Genomic DNA, 19,693 nt, shown 5'->3' on the forward strand with positions numbered 1-19,693 from the left:
TAATTCCCTCAGCATCACCTGATTTAATTCGACTACATTCCATTATCCTCCTTTTGCTTTTGTTGATGTTCATCTTACTTCCTACCTTCCAAGACACTGTCCATTCCATTCAACTGCTGTTCCGGGTCCTTTGCTGTCTCTGACAGAATTACAATGTCATCGGCGAACCTCAAAGTTTTTGAAAATTCCTTTCAGATTAAAACTGTGTGAGGACTGAGACTCGAACTAGGGACCTTTGCCTTTCGCGGGCAAGTGCTTTACCATCTGAGCTATCCAAGCACGACTCATGCCCCCTCCTCACAGCTTTACTTCCACCAGTACCTCGTCTCCTACTTTCCAAACTTCACAGAAGCTCTCCTGCGAACGGGGCGTGAGTCGTGCTTGGATAGTTCAGATGGTAGAGCACTTGCCCACGAAAGCAAAGGTCCTGAGCTCGAGTTTCGGTCCGGCACACAGTTTTAATCTGCCAGGAAGTTTCACCTCATGCAGAGTGAAAATCTCATTTTCAGAGTTTTTATTTCTTCTCCATGGATTTTAAATCCTACTCCAAATTTTTCTTTTGTTTCCTTTACTGTTTGCTGAGTAGACAGATTGAATAACATGGGGGATAGACTAAAGAAAACCTCCCTCACCAATATGCTGGAACAGTTACCATGCATCCAACTTGTTAATTACTTCAGTGATGGCAGCTCTGCACAATATAAAAAATTTTAAATTTGTACCATCACAAGCAAGATCATGGGGTAACTGAAATATCAGACTTTTGCCAATAGTCAGGGCAAAAATGCATGTGGTGTAGTTTGTGGCACTGTTAAACATTTAGCAACAAGAGAGAGTTTACAGAATCCTTATGACAATCACATTTTCAGTCCAAAAGATCTGTTTACATTTGCCAAAACTCAAATTTCAGGAAAATAAACATTTTATGATATGACAGAGGAGGTAACAAAATCCATAGACATGTTACAAAATTCACATGACACTGGTTCTACCATTCCTGGGAGAAGAGTCAATCTTTTTTTATACCAATGGTGGCTTGAAACAAATTCCAGAGACTATTGAAGAACCCAGAGATACAAAGGTCAAATTCAATAAACCAAGTGGATCTTTCTCAGATTATTAGTGGCCACAGCATGCTGAAGTTTGCTGGATCCTTTATGAAAACATTTTAATGATGTTGCCTGATCCTGGCACAAGCACAAGTCTCTTATATACTTGTGGATTAGACACAGTATTCTTGATTGATGACTTGCTTGAAGAATGAACACTTTTAGAATGTTACAAATGTATTTTATGCAAATTGGAGATTATTTACTGTACACTTGCTAAGAGTCACAAAACAAAATGAAGATACTTTTTTATGTTCTTTCAGTTTTAAATCACTAAACAGATCAAACTCCCCTCTAAAAAAATCAAATAAAAAAAGTGGATAAGACTTTCATTCCAGATTTGTAAATATTTGTATCTGAAAATTTCGGCACTTTAATACTTTTATATCGTAGTCAATTCTCTTATCTTCCCAACAACACAAAACTGAATAAAATTGATTCATAAACAAAGAAGTTGCAGTAGTTACAAACCTTTAACCAACTCTTCCTACCAATGCCAATTTAGGAAAAAGACCCACATTTCAAAATGGTCTCCTTACTTGTTTTGATCAGATAATTTCGAAAAAGTATTTCATCCCTCTTTCACTATGTACTTTCATGCACCAATTTATCACAAACATCTGTGACACGAGGGAAACAAAATTTCCTTATTTTGGGTGATTTTAAATGAAATGACCCAGTTACTGCATTATGTTAGTGTTTCCTAAATATTATTGCAGCAGTCATGTTAGCAAGTCATAAATATTATTTTAGCAGTCATGTTAGCATGTCATAAATGTTATTTCAGTGTTCATGTTAGCACATTGTAAATGGTACTTTCTCAGCCATCTGTTTGTCATATGTTCAACCATTTCTTCCTCATATCAGTGTAATGTTGCTAATGTAAGGAAATTATTTTTAAAGCAATGCACTATACATGGGTATTTTATTGCAATTGAATCAACTGTTTTGTCGTATAAGATCCGAGGAGTATGGTCTTTCTAATGGTGAATGCGTAATCATAGCTGTTCCAATAATGAAGTTTAAAATGGAAATGGGAAAGAAGGAAGGGTCTTGCATTGAGACTATGTGAATATGGACAGAGGGAAAGATAAATTCGGTGCCCAAAAAGGGAAATATGAAAGGAAAAAGATCAGAAATGCTGTGGCCAAAGAAAGCAAGAAGATAGCCTCAGAGACAGATGCCTGTTCCTCCCACCCCAGGATCCCTTCCTGACAGTACTTCACTGGTGGGCTAGAGAAAAGAGATGTTCATCAGTCCTACAGAATGGACACCACTGGCTTCGTCCCCACATGCTCGAAAAATTTGCCCTTCTGTTGTAAGCAAATGTGAATGCCATAATTACAAATGAACTTGTCATTCTAATTTGGAACATTTATGAAGAACACCATGTCCCAATGCTACATGCTTTAGTAATCGAATACATTTGTTTGACGATTTAAGAAAAAATATGTGAACAAAATACAAATTCAGTGTCTTACCCTGTACTGTGTATATGAACTCAGTGAAGTGAGTGATCCTAAAGGCAAAAATTAGGTTGGTGCATAAGTTTGTAGCATTTTTGTATCACATGTTGGTATTCCAGTTGCTACAGGTTTACTTATCGATTGTCATTTTTTATTTGTAGTTCATTGTTACTATTTGAGTTTACATATTGTCATTTTGTCATTCGGAGAAATGACTGGAACTGCGGACACTAGAAAATAGAGTGCCAAGTGGATAAATCAGAACAATTCTGACAGATATTTGTGTTTGGGTTCAGTAGAGGGGTGGCAGCAGAGGAGGCAGCTAGAAACATTTCTGCCAAGTATAGTAATAATTCTGTTGAACAGAGCATGGCAAGAAAATGGTTTTCTCATTTTAAGAAGGATTGTTTTGACATTAGTGACTCCATGTTCGGGAAGACCTTTGATGTTTGATGAAGATAATTTAAACGCTTTAATTCGTAAAAATCCATGTCAGTGTACTTGAGAAGTGGCAAAAGTGATTAACTGTGATCGTTCCACCATCATGAGACATATGCATGCATTGGTGAAGGTTTAAAAATTGAGTGTATGAGTACCACATGCTCTAAACCAAAATCACAAAAATCAGCGGGTGGCCATATGTACACCTCTGCTCATGAACAACACTGGCCATCCTATCCTGTATCATTATTGGTGATGAGAAATGGTATCTTTATACTAACATAAGGAAAACAAAGGAATGGTTGAGCCCAAACAAATCAATAATTCCCCATGCAAAGACCTGCATGCATCCACAAAAGATAATGTTATGCATCTGGTGGAATAGCGATGATGTGATGTACTACGAATTGCTTCCATGAGGTATAACCATCACTGCTGACATTTTATTGTCAGCAACTGAGACGTCTTACAGACACAATCCAAGAACAACAATCAGGAAGACTGTGTGAAATGATTCTACTCCTTGATAATATACGCCATATTGTGATCTACTGAAAGAAGTACTTATGGGAGTTGGGTTGGGAGGTCATTTTGCATCCACACTATTCACCTAATCTTGTGCCCTCAAATTTTCACCTTTTCCACACATTATCAAACAGCCCTCAAAGAACTTCCTTCCTGGATGAAAATGCACCCAGACAAGATTTGACGAGTGCTTCGCCCCAAAACCACATGATCTCCACAGTCACAGAATTGAGAAGTTAACCCATCATTGGATAAGTGCTGTAAATAGTGAAGGAGAATATATTATTGATGACTAAATTCTCTGTTATATGTATCTGTAGTGCTTATTAAACTTATGGGAAAACGCTATGGAGTTATGCACCAACATAAAACAAAATGCTGAAGCAGGTGCACCATGACACTGTTATCTCGCTGAAGGCTCAGAAAACCATGAACAGCTTCACCAATGACACTTTCAGGGGCATTGCAACTGAGGCCTTATGCACTAAAGCAAGCACTTAGCTTTATAAATAGTGTCTGGTTAAGAAATACATGATCTTCAGTATGAAGAAAAGAAAGTTGCCAGAAGCCAGGTGTACTGTGAACACGACCTATTGCTCATCAGGTACTCTGTGGGTATGCAGATTAGACTGATACTGAATCTATCACCCCAGATCATATAAAATGATAGACTACCACCATGAAGTTAATAGCCTACTTGAAAATTCCGCTGCCACGCATATCAGAAAACATTACTGGATAAGTTCCTGAACTTGTCAGGGGCTTCACCCATTGCTTATGGTTAGAGGACCTTGGCATTTCAATTGAATAATTGACTTCAATGGTTTCTGAACGACAGAGTTTGGTCTGTAAATTAATGTTTGTTCAAACGAGTCTCTAAAACTTACTCATGGCATATAAACAATATTATGTAAAGGATAGTTGCTACTTGACCATACTCCAAAGATGCTGAGCCACAGATAGGCACAACAAAAAGACTGTCTGGCCGAAAGCTCATTTTGTAACAGTCTTTTTGTTGTGCCTATCTGCGACTCAGCATTTTCACTATATGGTGAGTAGCAACTATCCTTTTCATAATATGGTTACAGTCCATCCTGGATTTTCCATTGTTTGATTTATTTCATGGCTCATAAATGTATAAGTTATAAAACAATTTGAGAATGAATTTACATAATTTAAACAGAAAAATGACAAGAAAATGAATAGTTGCTAGGGTCGCCACCAGCATGATGCTGGGCAATTACAGTTGAGATGATGCCCAGACACAATGGGCACAAATTATGCTTTCAGCCATGATTGCAAAACTTTAAAATTACATAAGAATATGTATGAATTTGAACAGAGCATACACGAGAGCAGTGATTAAAGGAAGAATCAGAAAGAAACATATCTAGGCAGGTGAGCTCCAATGAATTAACTCAATAGAGAAATAAACACAAGTGGTTACAAGAAAATTCCTCTTTGAAGCAAGAATTAGATTGCCGAAAAACTTGCATACTGGTGCATAAGGTTCATAGATCAAGTTAAGAAGACTAATAAATGGAAACCAGGAAAGAAGTCTTCTTTCTTCAATATATCACGATTTCCAAAATACAGAGTGGACGTTGCAAATGTGTTCTCGCCGTGACTGTCATTGAGGTGGTTGCCAACAAGTCGGGGTGTGCCAAACTGTGGCAGCTGCTAATTATTGCGGGGCTGAGCCGATGTGATGTGATTGCAGGTCGTCTTCCAATCGGGATCTGAAAGTCTGTTCCTTAGCTTCCACAAGAAAGTTAAAATGTGTCTGCCAATGAGACACGTCTTTTTTGGAAAAGGGATGCAAGTATTGCTCCATTCCCACAACTAGTCTTGTTTGTAAGAAATTCTGAAAATTTTGCTGGGTTTTGCGCAGTGTTTCCACGGGAAGAGCAAAGTTTGGAAATTTGCAGACATACAACTGGCTACATGCTTGGCTTCAGGACATGTATCTGGAGGCTAGGGATGGAAAAAAATCAACCAGGTTGAACTGATATCAGTATTTTTTTTCTGAATAATTGGCAGTTTTCAGTATTTGTTTGGTCTCAGTCATCACATTTGCTTTTTATTTTTTACTAATAACCAAGTAAAAAACCTAAGTATCAATTAGCCGTAGCAATGGTAAATTTTTTAAAAAATATATTTAAAAAAACAAGTAATTTTTGTTTGTTTAATTTTCGTTGCTTTGAAATAATTCTTTTTATAGAGAATGGGAAAAGGGTCAGTGCTACTTCACTAACAGTGCTGACAGAAATGAGCAACAAATACATGGCAGAAGATTTGGTACAGAATTGGTGAGACAGTAATGTACCTGTTACCATGTTGTTTGGCCTATTGGAACTAAGCATGTACATTCCGTGTATGAGACTTGCCCCATCTGGTCTGTATGATAGTTTCTCACTGTTGTCATTGGACATTACTTATGTTAATGAATGACACCATTCCTAGTCTGGGAATGTTATACGGAGTGTGGAATCAATGAAGAATCAGAAAGAAACATCTCTAGGCAGGTGAGCTCCAATGAATTAACTCAATTGTGAAATAAATACAAGTGGTTACAAAAAAATCCCCTTTGAAGCAAGCAAGAATTTCTTTATGGATAGAAACAATGTACTTGTGACATCTTATAAGGAGAAAAAGTAAAACTTAACATTCATTTATAGTTTACGATAGAAATAGAAACTAGCTCATCTATTATCTATGTCTACATAATATGTCTTTATCTGGCTGTATGTCTTGAAAACAGGAAAATTAACTTGAAAAGTAGAGTACCTCATCCCTTGAAAAGTAGAGTACCTCATTCTCAATTTTCAATCTGTAGCAATGAGTATTCATAATGCCCAAATAGTGGTATGATTCTTAGTTACAATAGGATTCTTGAGCTGAGTTTTAGAAAATTAGAATCAAGTGGAGAATACTAATGATTTTTAGGAGTATCTAACCACATATCACTTTTTGAGAAAAGCAGCAAATAGTGGACAGGCTGTTTTCTTTTATTTGCCTATTTAATTCAGTGTTTTTACTTTATGTATCTTGAAAATGAGGGAGTCAAAATGCTGGCAGCTCTTCCAAAATGTTTGAAAGTTCATCTTGTTTTTGTACCAGTAAAAATTGAGTTCCCCTGGTCAAGAGCAGATGCATTTAATGGAAGAAACTACTACAAGAATGAAATGTTAGAGGGGTGGGTTACTTATATTGCTGCATTCCCCTAGTCACTCATGTAAACAATACCCAGTACAGGCAGAAAGACGACAAATAAAACTGAATTGGAAAGTATATGGAGCAAGAGAGTCTCGTATGCAAATTCAGTATGAAACCAGGGTAAAATGTCAGGAGAAAGGCCTGAAATAGGCTGCCACCTCACATTACACAGTACTCTGATCCAGAAGTGTTGCCATTAGGTTTCACTAAGAAACATGGTGAGGCCTTTCCAAGAACAATTTCTATCAACTGACAATCAGTGAGGAAAGAAAATAAACTAGAAAAGTTTAAAAACACAATAAGAAAATGAAAGAACACAGAGAGAGCATCTGTCGTATCTCCTCGAAATTTCCATTTACTGAAATTACAAGATTTCTGTACACAGTAACTTTAAATTCTTACATCAAAATGATCAAACAAAACATAAAAATTGCTTCAGATTACCACACATTCATCCCAAAGATTATGAATTAACTCAAAGTTATGAGCATTTACATCCAAAAAATTCTCTAATGAAAGAAGAGCACAAAACAAAATTGAAATATTTATATATCAAAATCTTACAAACTCTCAACTGTCTCAAAGTGTGAAAAGGTGCCTCTAAGTACATGTGCATGTTGTGTACAACAAAATATGATCTGTAATAAATGGTGTTCTCAGTCATGGGTGTGTATGTTAAAACAAAATGAAATTACAAAACATGAAATGACTTAAATAACGTATAAAAATTGTGAGACACATGAAATTCAGCACATTTACAAATGACAAACATGTACACTTGATGTGACATGTTTCACTGAACATAAAATGGGTTTATGAACACATTTTTAGAAGTGGATGAAATCGTATGAAGAGACAAAGTAATACCTTTGCTGTCGGTACTAAAATATCAGTTAAGTGTAACAAAAGTGAGGCAATAGGCAGCAACAAAAATACAGCATAGACTTGCAGTGAGGTCCAAATTTAGCACAGGAATGCTTTGAAAAACAGATCATAGAACACCATGAAAACAATTAAAGGAACAAAAAACTATAAAGCCTTCCAGTGACATCCAATTTTAATCTTTAAAAGTTATGTGGCTGTGTTTGAAGATAGACTCATGAGAGATCTGAATGAGTTAGCACTGCATATGCACACTTCTTTGATTTTGACTTTTAATTGAATATTTTTGTCACCCTACCCCCATGAACCATGGACCTTGCCATTGGTGGGGAGGCTTGCGTGCCTCAGCGATACAGATAGCCGTACCATAGGTGCAACCACAATGGAGGGGTCTGTTGAGAGGCCAGACAAACGTGTGGTTCCTGAAGAGGAGCAGCAACCTTTTCAGTAGTTGCAAGGGCAACAGTCTGAATGATTGACTGATCTGGCGTTGTAATACTAACCAAAACGGCCTTGCTGTGCTGGTACTGCGAATGGTTGACAGCAAGGGGAAACTACGTCCATAATTTTTCCCGAGGACATGCAGCTTTACTGTATGGTTAAATGATGATGGCGTCCTCTTGGGTAAAATACTCCGGAGGTAAAATAGTCCCCCATTCGGATCTCCGGGCGGGGACTAATCAGGAGGATGTTATCAGGAGAAAGAAAACTGGTGGTCTACAGATCGGAGCGTGGAATGTCAGATCCCTTAATCGGGCAGGTAGGTTAGAACATTGAAAAAGGGAAATGGGTAGGTTAACGTTAGATATAGTGGGAATTAGTGAAGTTCATTGGCAGGAGGAACAAGTCTTCTGGTCAGGTCAATACAGGGTTATAAATACAAAATCAAATAGGGGTAATGCAGGAGTAGGTTTAATAATGAATAACAAAAATAGGAGTGCGGGTAAGCTACTACAAACAGCATAGTGAACGCATTATTGTGGCCAAGATAGACACGAAGCCCACACCTACTACAGTAGTACAAGTTTATATGCCAACTAGCTCTGCAGATGACGAAGAAATTGAAGAAATGTATGATGAAATAAAAGGAATTATTCAGATTGTGAAGGGAGACAAAAATTTAATAGTCATGGGTGACTGGAATTTGAGAGTAGGAAAAGGGAGAGAAGGAAACATAGTGGGTGAATATGGATTGGGGGAGAGAAATGAAAGAGGAAGCCGTCTGATAGAATTTTACACAGGGCATAACTTAATCATAGCTAACACTTGGTTCAAGAATCATAAAAGAAGGTTGTATACATGGAAGAATCCTGGAGATACTAGAAGGTATCAGATACATTATATAATGGTAAGACAGAGATTTAGGAACCAGATTTTAAATTGTAAGACATTTCCAGGGGCAGATGTGGATTCGGACCACAATCTATTGGTTATGACCTGTAGATTAAAACTGAAGAAACTGCAAAAAGGTGGGAATTTAAGGAGATGGGACCTGGATAAACTGAAAGAACCAGAGGTTGTACAGAGTTTCAGGGAGAGCATATGGAAACAATTGACAGGAATGGGGGAAAGAAATACAGTAGAAGAAGAATGGGTAGCTTTGAGGGATGTAGTAGTGAAGGCAGCAGAGGATCAAGTAGGTAAAAAGACGAGGGCTAGTAGAAATCCTTGGGTGACAGAAGAAATACTGAATTTTAATTGATGAAAGGAGAAAATATAAAAATGCAGTAAATGAAGCAGGCAACAAGGAATACAAACGTCTCAAAAATGAGATTGACAGGAAGTGCAAAATGGCTAAGCAGGGATGACTAGAGGACAAATCTAAGGATGTAGAGGCTTATCTCACTAGGGGTAAGATAGATACAGCCTACAGGAAAATTAGAGCAACCTTCAGAGAAAAGAGAACCACTTGTATGAATATCAAAAGCTCAGATGGAAACCCAGATCTAAGCAAAGAAGGGAAAGCAGAAAGGTGGAAGGAGTATATAGAGGGTCTATACAAGGGTGATGTACTTGAGGACAATATTATGGAAATGGAAGAGGATGTAGATGAAGATGAATGCTGCGTGAAGAGTTTGACAGAGCACTGAAAGACCTGAGTCGAAACAAGGCCCTGGGAGTAGACAACATTCGGTGAGCAAGATGTATGAAACAGGCGAAATACCCTCAGACTTCAAGAAGAATATAATAATTACAATCCCAAAGAAAGCAGGTGTTGACAAATGTGAAAATTACCAAACTATCAGTTTAATAAGTCACGGCTGCAAAATACTAACGCGGATTCTTTACAGACGAATGGAAAAACTGATACAAGCCGACCTCGGAGAAGATCAGTTTGGATTCTGTAGAAATGTTGGCACACGTGAGGCAATACTGACCCTACGACTTATCTTAGAAGCTAGATTAAGGAAAGGCAAACCTACGTTTCTAGGATTTGTAGACTTAGAGAAAGCCTTTGACAATGTTGATTGGAATGCTCTTTTTCAAATTCTGAAGGTGGCAGGGGTAAAATACAGGGAGCGAAAGGCTATTTACAATTTGTAAAGAAACCAGATGACAGTTATAATACTCGAGGGACATGAAAGGGAAGCAACGGTTGGGAAGGGAGTGAGACAGGGTTGTAGTCTCTCCCCGATGTTATTCAATCTGTATACTGAGCAAGCAGTGAAGGAAACAAAACAAAAATTCGGAGTAGGTATTAAAATCCATGGAGAAGAAATAAAAACTTTGAGGTTCGCCGATGACATTGTAATTCTGTCAGAGAGAGCAAAGGACTTGGAAGAGCAGTTGAATTGAATGGATTGTGTCTTGAAATGAGGGTATAAGATGAACATCAACAAAAGCAAAACGAGGATAATGGAATGTAGTCGAATTAAGTCGGGTGATGCTGTGGGAATTAGATTAGGAAATGAGACACTTAAAGTAGTAAAGGAGTTTTGCTATTTGGGGAGCAAAATAACTGATGATGGTCGAAGTAGAGAGGATATAAAATGTAGACTGGCAATGGCAAGGAAAGCGTTTCTGAAGAAGAGAAATTTTTTAACATCAAGTATAGATTTGTCAGGAAGTCATTTCTGAAAGTATTTGTATGGAGTGTAGCCATGTATGGAAGTGAAACATGGACGATAAATAGTTTGGACAAGAAGAGAATAGAAGCTTTTGAAATGTGGTGCTACAGAAGAGTGCTGAAGATTAGATGGGTAGATCACATAACTAATGATGAAGTATTGAATAGAATTGGGTATAAGGGGAGTTTGTGGCACACCTTGACAAGAAGAAGGGACCGGTTGGTAGGACATGCTCTGAGGCATCAAGGGACCACAAATTTAGCATTGGAGGGGAGCGTGGAGGGCAACAATTGTAAAGGGAGACCAAGAGATGAATATGCTAAGCAGATTCAAAAGCATGTAGGTTGCGGTAGGTACTGGGAGATGAATAAGCTTGCACAGGATAGAGTAGCATGGAGAGCTGCATCAAACCAGTCTCAGGACTGAAGACCACAACAACAACATTCTGGTCACAATTTGTAGGACTGTGCAAGTGGCTGAGGACATCTGACAGGAACATCTGGCAACACCAACTGGAACAGCAAGGCATGTCATTTTCTTGGTAGATTTGATTGTGGCAGCTTAGGTATGAGGGCAATTGTATAGTCTGGTAATAGTGTAACATGAGACAGAAATGCCAGGTTTGATATTAGGCTGTTAATTGTCAACCAAGTGCATGATTGTGCTACAATCTGTGTGATTACTGCTGTAAGACCTCACTCGGAAATAACAACTTGGGTTGCTTTCGTGGCAAACCAGACATCAAAGAGGAATTCTCTTACTAGAACAAACAATCAAACTTTGTTACATGCTTCACCATTGTGCATGATGAGTAGCACGGAAAGTGCTTTTCAGTGTGTGAGGAACGGGGCATGCATGCAACTTCAGTTGATCTGTTGATGGTGACATTTACACCTTTTGTGGAGACATCAGGAATATTGAACAGCGGCTGTAGGAATGTCCTGCCTACAGCAGGTCATGTACATCATGGCCAAATGCCCCTTATGAAGACATGTGCTGCTGAGCCTGCTGTGTGGGCCAGGACCAGGAGAGCAATGCCTTTTTGGAAGCAGGCAGTCAGCACACTGTTGGAGACCAGTTGGTCCTCCTTTTGCAAAGACAGATCCCTCACTTCGTGTTGTGATACCACCATTGTTTGTGAGTGCCGATACTCGTGCTACTTTCCTCTGACTATACACTTATACAAACTGACAACCATCATGCCAGTGATGTCTTACAAAAACATAGTATACATCCTACTGAAAATCATCCAACCAATGAGCTTTACAAGAAGAAAATTAAACAAATTGGCTTTTATAATTGCTATCATATTGTTTAGTTCAAAGAAAAGATAAATGAACAAAAAAAAAATAAATAAATAAACTGTACAATCTCTGTGACCTATTCAACAAGAATTGAATTTGTCAGGAAAATCAATTTGATGGCAAAGCAGAATTTGTGGCACCACCATTGGGTGTTGGCATTAATGGAGCTTACATAAACTATTTACAGAATGCTGTGAGTTAAGGTGAACTTTAGAGAATATGAGAATTTACAAATATAACACTATGAGAAAAATAAATTTTACAACTTAAACAGGACACACACAAAGAAGTGAAAGGAATAAAAAGGAGAACATGTGGAAAAGAAACTAATCTCAATGACTCATCTGTACATCCACACACATGTTTATTGCTGTATAATGCAGGGTTTGTGTAATTAGTCACACACAGTAATAGCACCCCTCTGTTCATGCCATTAAATCTAAGTTAATTGCGTCGTTCCTAAAGCAAGCATGCATAACAATGTGTACTACTTATCTTAAAGTAAACAAACTATTTACAACAGTGCTCACATGCGCCACTACTAAACATGCACAGAAAAACATTGAATATTAGTCCCTTGATATATTTCAAGCTCATTGCTTTGTGGCTTCCTCCTTGACTGTTGCATTATATTGGCTGACCAATCCTGATTATTTACTATTCACTTATTCTACTATTTTGTTGTGAGGAACATCAACCCGGCTTTGCTGGGGTCTTTCTTTTACCTGAAAGTATCTCCAGTAATGTGGGGCTGCATATCATTCTGTAACCAACTACTAAAACATAACTTGGAAGAAAATAATGAAAAAAGGGCTTAGTTGCATCATCTAACTAATAGTATACCTTATTTCCAGGTGTTGTTCCTAATGTCTGTTGTAGATAGCAGTAATGAACTCTTAATCATTTCGCCTGTGCAGTAGGCTCAGACAGCCACAGAACAAACACCAAATCCCTCATTAATATCTTAGTGGTCCAGACACACACACACACACACACACACACACACACACACACACACACACACAAATCTTCCTTATATGTCATCTACGATGGTGATCAAACTACAACTTTCTTCCCCTATTAAATGCTCTAGTTGACTTCATCCACTCCTGCTTATCCAGCTTGACAGAAACATACTTTTTTTTGCCTTATTATGGAGGGTGAAACTTGTGGCATGCTGCAATACTTGTAGTGTGGGTGTATGTCATGTGGATACTGACCCCAAAAGTACTTTCTATCTCACCCTTCATTAAAGGAAATTGCATGCACCTGTGCGCCATCTCAAATGCCTCTTACCTCTTTAACTAAAAATATCACCATAATTATCTAGTAGGCAGTGTAGCATGTAGGACATTGCCAAAAGACCCTATCATTTATTCCCCCCCCCCCCCCCCCCTCCCCATCCCCGTCCAGTTATCAAGATTGCTACATAAGCGGACTGTAAGACTATCACAACAAGGGAGAACAAATATTACACATAATGATTTAACTGAATATGCATTGAAAAAGGAATCCACAGAAAGAGCCATCATGAAACAAATAAAACGTGAATTGTTCTAAAATATTTTCTTACAAAAACTTACTTATTTTCTAGGCAGCCACAGCACACTGGCTTCCTATGTATTAAAAGCACGAGCTACGTGCTCCAGGTAGATTTTGACATCCACTACATGATGGTGCCTATAGATTTTCCCTGTTGTGATGGATTCTATTTCTAAGAAATTTCAATGCAAAATCCTTCTCACATGTAACTGACCCCCAAACAGGGAAAGAAACATCTGGCCTGTATCCGCTATTTGTTAGATAGCCTGTGTGCACTGACAAGAACTTTGTCCCCCACATGGAAGACCATGGCATGTGTCCTGCTATCAGATGCGATCTATCACTCACTGTATGATTTCCATGTTGTTGTTGTTGTTGTTGTTGTTGTTGTGGTCTTCAGTCCAGAGACTGGTTTGATACAGCTCTCCATGCTACTCTATCCTGTGCAAGCTTCTTCATCTTCCAGTACTTACTGCAACTTACATCCTTTCTCAATCTGCTTAATGTATTCATCTCTTGGTCTCCTCTACTATTTTTACCCTCCACGCTGCACTCCAATACAAAATTGGTGATCCCTTGATGCCTCAGAATATGCCCTACCAACCGATTCCTTCTTCTAGTCAAGATGCGCCACAAATTTCTCTTCTCTCCACTTCTATTCAATACTTCTACATCTACATCTACATGACTACTCTGCAATTCACATATAAGTGCTTGGCAGAGGGTTCATCGAACCACAATCATACTATCTCGCTACTATTCCACTCCCGAACAGCGCGCGGGAAAAACGAACACCTAAACCTTTCTGTTCGAGCTCTGATTTCTCTTATTTTATTTTGATGATCATTCCTACCTATGTAGGTTGGGCTCAACAAAATATTTTCGCATTCGGAAGAGAAAGTTGGTGACTGAAATTTCGTAAAAAGGTCTCGCCGCGACGAAAAACGTCTTTGCTGTAATGACTTCCATCCCAACTCGCGTATCATATCTGCCACACTCTCTCCCCTATTACGTGATAATACAAAATGAGCTGCCCTTTTTTGCACCCTTTCGATGTCTTGCGTCAATCCCACCTGGTAAGGATCCCACACCGCGCAGCAATATTCTAACAGAGGACGAACGAGTGTAGTGTAAGCTGTCTCTTTAGTGGACTTGTTGCATCTTCTAAGTGTCCTGCCAATGAAACGCAACCTTTGGCTCGCCTTCCCCACAATATTATCTATGTGGTCCTCCCAACTGAAGTTGTTCGTAATTTTAACACCCAGGTTCTTAGTTGAATTGACAGCCTTGAGAATTGTACTATTTATTGAGTAATCGAATTCCAATGGATTTCTTTTGGAACTCATGTGGATCATCTCACACTTTTCGTTATTTAGCGTCAACTGCCACCTGCCACACCATACAGCAATCTTTTCTAAATCGCTTTGCAACTGATACTGGTCTTCGGATGACCTTACTAGACGGTAAATTACAGCATCATCTGCGAACATCCTAAGAGAACTGCTCAGATTGTCACCCAGGTCATTTATATAGATCAGGAACAGCAGAGGTCCCAGGACACTTCCCTGGGGAACACCTGATATCACTTCAGTTTTACTCGATGATTTGCCGTCTGTTACTACGAACTGCAACCTTCCTGACAGGAAATCACGAATCCAGTCGCACAACTGAGATGATACTCCATAGGTCTGCAGCTTGATTAGAAGTTGCTTGTGAGGAACGGTGTCAAAAGCTTTCTGGAAATCTAGAAATATGGAATCAACTTGAGATCCCCTGTCGATAGCGGCCATTACTTCGTGCGAATAAAGAGCTAGCTGCGTTGCACAAGAGTGATGTTTTCTGAAGCCATGCTGATTACGTGTCAATAGATCATTCCCTTCGAGGTGATTCATAATGTTTGAATACAGTATATGCTCCAAAACCCTACTGCAAACCAACGTCAATGATATACGTCTGTAGTTAGATGGATTACTCCTACTACCTTTCTTAAACACTGGTGCGACCTGCGCAATTTTCCAATCTGTAGGTACAGATCTATCGGTGAGCGAGCGGTTGTATATGAGTGCTAAGTAGGGAGCTATTGTATCAGCGTAATCTGAAAGGAACCTAATTATTTATTTGATCTGCCCATCTAATCTTGAGCATTCTTCTGTAGCACCACATTTTGAAAGCTTCTATTCTCTTCTTGTCTAAACTATTTATCGTCCATGTTTCACTTCCATACATGGCTACACTCCACACAAATAGTTTCACAAACTACTTCCTGATATTTAAACCTATACTCGATGTTAACAAATTGCTCTTCTTTAGAAACACTTTCCTTGCCATTGTCTTTAGAAACACTTTCCTTGCCATTGCCAGTCTACATTTTATATCCTCTCTACTTTGGCCATCATCAGTTATTTTGCTCCCCAAATAGAAAAACTCATTTACTACTTTAAGTGTCTCATTTCCTAATCTGATTCCCGGAGCATCACCCGATTTAATTCGACTACAGTCCATTATCCTCATTTTGCTTTTGTTGATGTTCATCTTATATCCTCCTTTCAAGAGACTGTCCATTCCGTTCAGCTGCTCTTCTAGGTAATTTCCATTGCGGCCGGAAATCTATCACTACACTGATCTTATTCAGAGGCACTTGGCTTCGCAAAACCATGATCAATGGCAGCATAGTGGCAGAGTGCAAGACTTCATTGATAACTTTCTGGAAGTTGTGTAAGAACACATGCCAAATTTTTTATACTGTGATGTCTCAACAGACACCCCCCCCCCCCCCCTCTGCTCCCCCCCTCCAAATTGATCCGCAAAAAATTGTGGCCCATTATCTGAAATTATTCTGCAAACCAGTCTTACCTATTTGAGGAAATGCTTTCCAAATACGCTCAGGATGCTCTTCTCCATCACTCTTTTGAGTGGTGTGACCACAGTGTAGTTGGAGATCAGTTCAGTCATTATAAGCAAATAGTAGTATCCTCAGCTCGACCTTGGGAGCGGGCTAAGGAAGTCAGTTGCGGCCATTCCCACAATTTTAATGGGACAATAGGGAAAAGGATTGGTTGATTTGAGGTTGATGCCAATTTTGTCTTCCGGCAATCCTTGCATGTCACAAGTATCTTGCAAATCTGCCACTGCATATTCATAAAATGGCATGTCTTTTTCAGTTTGAAAAAAACTTTCTTTGCACCAAAATGTGTATAGCTCTGGTACATGAACAAAACCAGTTTCTCAGTAAGTGTGTCTGGGATCAACCATTGGGTGTCTATTGTCCTGTGCCTAAATAGCTTCCTTTTTCTGATGAGGTAGAAATGTCTCACCCCTGGGTTGTCTCACTAATACTAACACCATTTCATTCCCTGCAATGCGGGATCTGCCCCCTGCGGGTTCGGGGGTTAATATAGGCCCGTGGTATTCCTGCCTGTCGTAAGAGGCGACTAAAAGGAGTCTCAAACTTTTCGGCCTTATATGATGGTCCCCTGTTGGGTTTGACCTCCACCTCTCAAAATTTTCCGAAGAGCGAGCCGATTGGGGAAGGGCGCCTTACTTGGTGCATTGTGTCCATCTTGCGATCAGACCTTTCACCAGCATATACACCGTTGAACTGCAGTCCTGTCCGCTCTCCATCTCTTGGGCATGACTCTTTTTCTGCGTGCAGATAACACCTTGCACTGTGCAGTGCCTCTTTCTGCACCGACGGCGACCATGGACCACATGTTACCTAACATCCAGCACAGTAGCCAGTCCGTTGTGGTGGGGCCGCCATGTACCCTGTTGGTTGTAGCCCCCTGACAACACAGGGATCGCTCTACTGATGCCTGCGCCGTTAACTCCCCACGTATGCCAAGGAGTAGATGCCTATCCTCCTGGGGTATTGGGACTCCCGGCAACGGCCATCCTGCCAGGTGGCTCTTGCCGTGGCTGGGTGGCGCCCGTGGGGAAGGCCCTTGGTTGGAGTAGGTGGCATCAGGGCGGATGACCCGCAATGAAGCATGGTACATCGTCTCTCGCTCGTGGCTAGCCGCCAGCAGTCTCTAAGCGTTCTCGGGCTCAGTTTAATGCTCAGAAGTACGATCCGAAAACGTTCCCCTCCCTGGCCACACCGTGGGAGGAACGTAAGTCTCAGGATGGCAGTAGCAGTTATTCGCCCCACTTCTTAGTTTGTACGAGGGTTGATGGGGAGTCTTTTCTCTCCACAAAGCCTCAGTTCTTCGTTGAGCATTTAGAGGACAAGTTTGGGGAGGTGGAGGGCTTGTCAAAAATGTGCTCTGGGTCAGTCCTGATACAAATGGCATCCTCTTCCCAGTGACGACGGTTACTCGCTTGTGACAAGTTGGGGGATGTTGCCGTTATGATCACACCCCATAAGAGTTTAAATATGGTCCAGGGAGTTATTTACCATAGGGATCTTCTTTTGCAGTCTGATGAAGAGCTGCGTGCCAATTTAGAGCGCCGAGGTGTACATTTCGTCCGGCGCGTTAATCGGGGTCCGAAGGAAAATAAGATTGCTACCGGTGCCTTCATCTTGGCCTTCGAAGGGGATACATTACCGGAAAAAGTCAAGGTGATGGTCTACCAATGTGACGTTAAGCCCTATATCCCTCCCCCGATGCGGTGCTTTTAAGTGCTGGAAGTTCGGCCATATGTCTTCTCGCTGCACTTCCAGCCTCACATGTCGAGATTGCGGACGCCCATCACATCCCAATACTCCATGTGCCCCGCCTCCAATCTGTGTCAACTGCAGGGAGCACCATTCACCTTGCTCGCCAGACTGCCGAATTTTCCAGAAAGAGCGTAAAATCATGGAATACAAGACCCTGGACCGACTAACCTATACTGAGGCCAAGAGGAAATACGACCGATTCCATCCTGTGAGAATGACATCTTCCTACACTGCTGCTACAACACCTGTGCTAGCCCCGTCTGTTTCTCCAATTGTGGCCGGATCGACGAGTAGTAAAACTCCTCCTGCCCCCTCGCCAGTGGGGGGCTCTACCCACCGGGTTGCTCCTGCGCCACCTACCTCAGGAGCAACACCATCCCACCCATCGGGGACGTCCGTCCCCACTTCTAAGCCGGAGAAGTGTCCAACTTCTTCGGCTTCTCATGCTCGCAACGGGTCCCTTGGGTCCCTCCCTTCCCAGGTTTCCGCCAGATAGAAGCCTGACGACCGACAATGGCGTAAGTGCCTGCAATCAGCTGGTCGTAGGGCTTCACGATCCTCCTCCGTCCCGGAGACTGAATCGGTGAAGCCCTCCCAGCCGGTGCGACCCAAGGAACGGCGTGAGAAACCCAAGAAGAGCTCTCAGCCCAAGGAACTCGCGGTGGCAGCCATCCCACCACAACCTTCCAGCTCTGCGTCTGAGGATGCGGTGGAGATTCTGGCGTCCGCTGAGGACCTCGATCTCGCCGGTCCATCAGACGCCATGGAAAGCACTATCACAGGTGCTAAATCGGAGGCAGCAGGTGACCCAGCGGCGTAATCTCCCTTCCCAGTCCCGTCAAGCCTTTCTCAGCCATGGACAACACCATCCTCCGGTGGAACTGCAGCGGTTTCTTCCACCATCTAGCTGAGCTCCGCCAACTTATCAGACTTCACCCTTTCCTCTGCATTGCTCTGCAGGAAACTTAGTTTCCGGCAATGTGAACCCCCGCCCTCCGTGGCTATTGGGGTTATTAATAAGAACCGGGCAGCTTATGAAAGGGTGTTTGGTGGAGTCTGCATCTATGTCCTGAACTCTCTTCACAGCGAGTCTGTACCTCTCCACACACCTTTAGAGGCTGTCGCTGTACGGGTGTGGACGCCACAGGCTGTTACCGTCTGCAGTCTTTACCTTCCACCGGATGGTGATGTCGCGCAGCATGTCCTGGCTGCTCTGATAGCTCAATTGCCTCCACCTTTCCTGTTATTGGGCGACTTTAACGCCCATAACCATCTGTGGGGTGCGTCAGTGGCAACAGGTCGAGGCGTCATCGTTGAGCATTTATTGGCGCAGCTCGATCTCTCGATCTTAAATGATGGTGCCTTCACACACTTCAGTGTGGCGTATGGCACATACTCCGCCATTGACCTTTCCATCTGTAGCCCTAGCCTCTTACCGTCTGTCCAATGGAGAGTGCATGACGACCTGTGTGGTAGTGACCAC

The 19,693-nt window shown here is 41.0% G+C and overlaps 1 protein-coding gene across 3 annotated transcripts in view; it reads left to right on the top strand.

Moving 5' to 3' along the window:
- The window catches only part of LOC126267049 (hepatoma-derived growth factor-related protein 2-like), a 48,390-nt gene that overhangs the window by 4,973 nt on the left and 23,724 nt on the right, over window positions 1-19,693 (top strand). For 2 of the 3 annotated variants that reach the window (XM_049971882.1, XM_049971892.1), the window contains exon 2: window positions 5,763-6,066. The exons of the other annotated variant lie outside the window; for it this stretch is intronic. The gene's annotated coding sequence lies outside the window, so the exon portion shown is untranslated. The remainder of the gene's footprint in view (window positions 1-5,762; window positions 6,067-19,693) is intronic. 3 annotated transcript variants of the gene reach the window in all.

This window comes from Schistocerca gregaria, chromosome 1 (genome assembly GCF_023897955.1).
Source record: "Schistocerca gregaria isolate iqSchGreg1 chromosome 1, iqSchGreg1.2, whole genome shotgun sequence".
NCBI classification, from domain to species: Eukaryota; Metazoa; Arthropoda; class Insecta; order Orthoptera; family Acrididae; genus Schistocerca; species Schistocerca gregaria.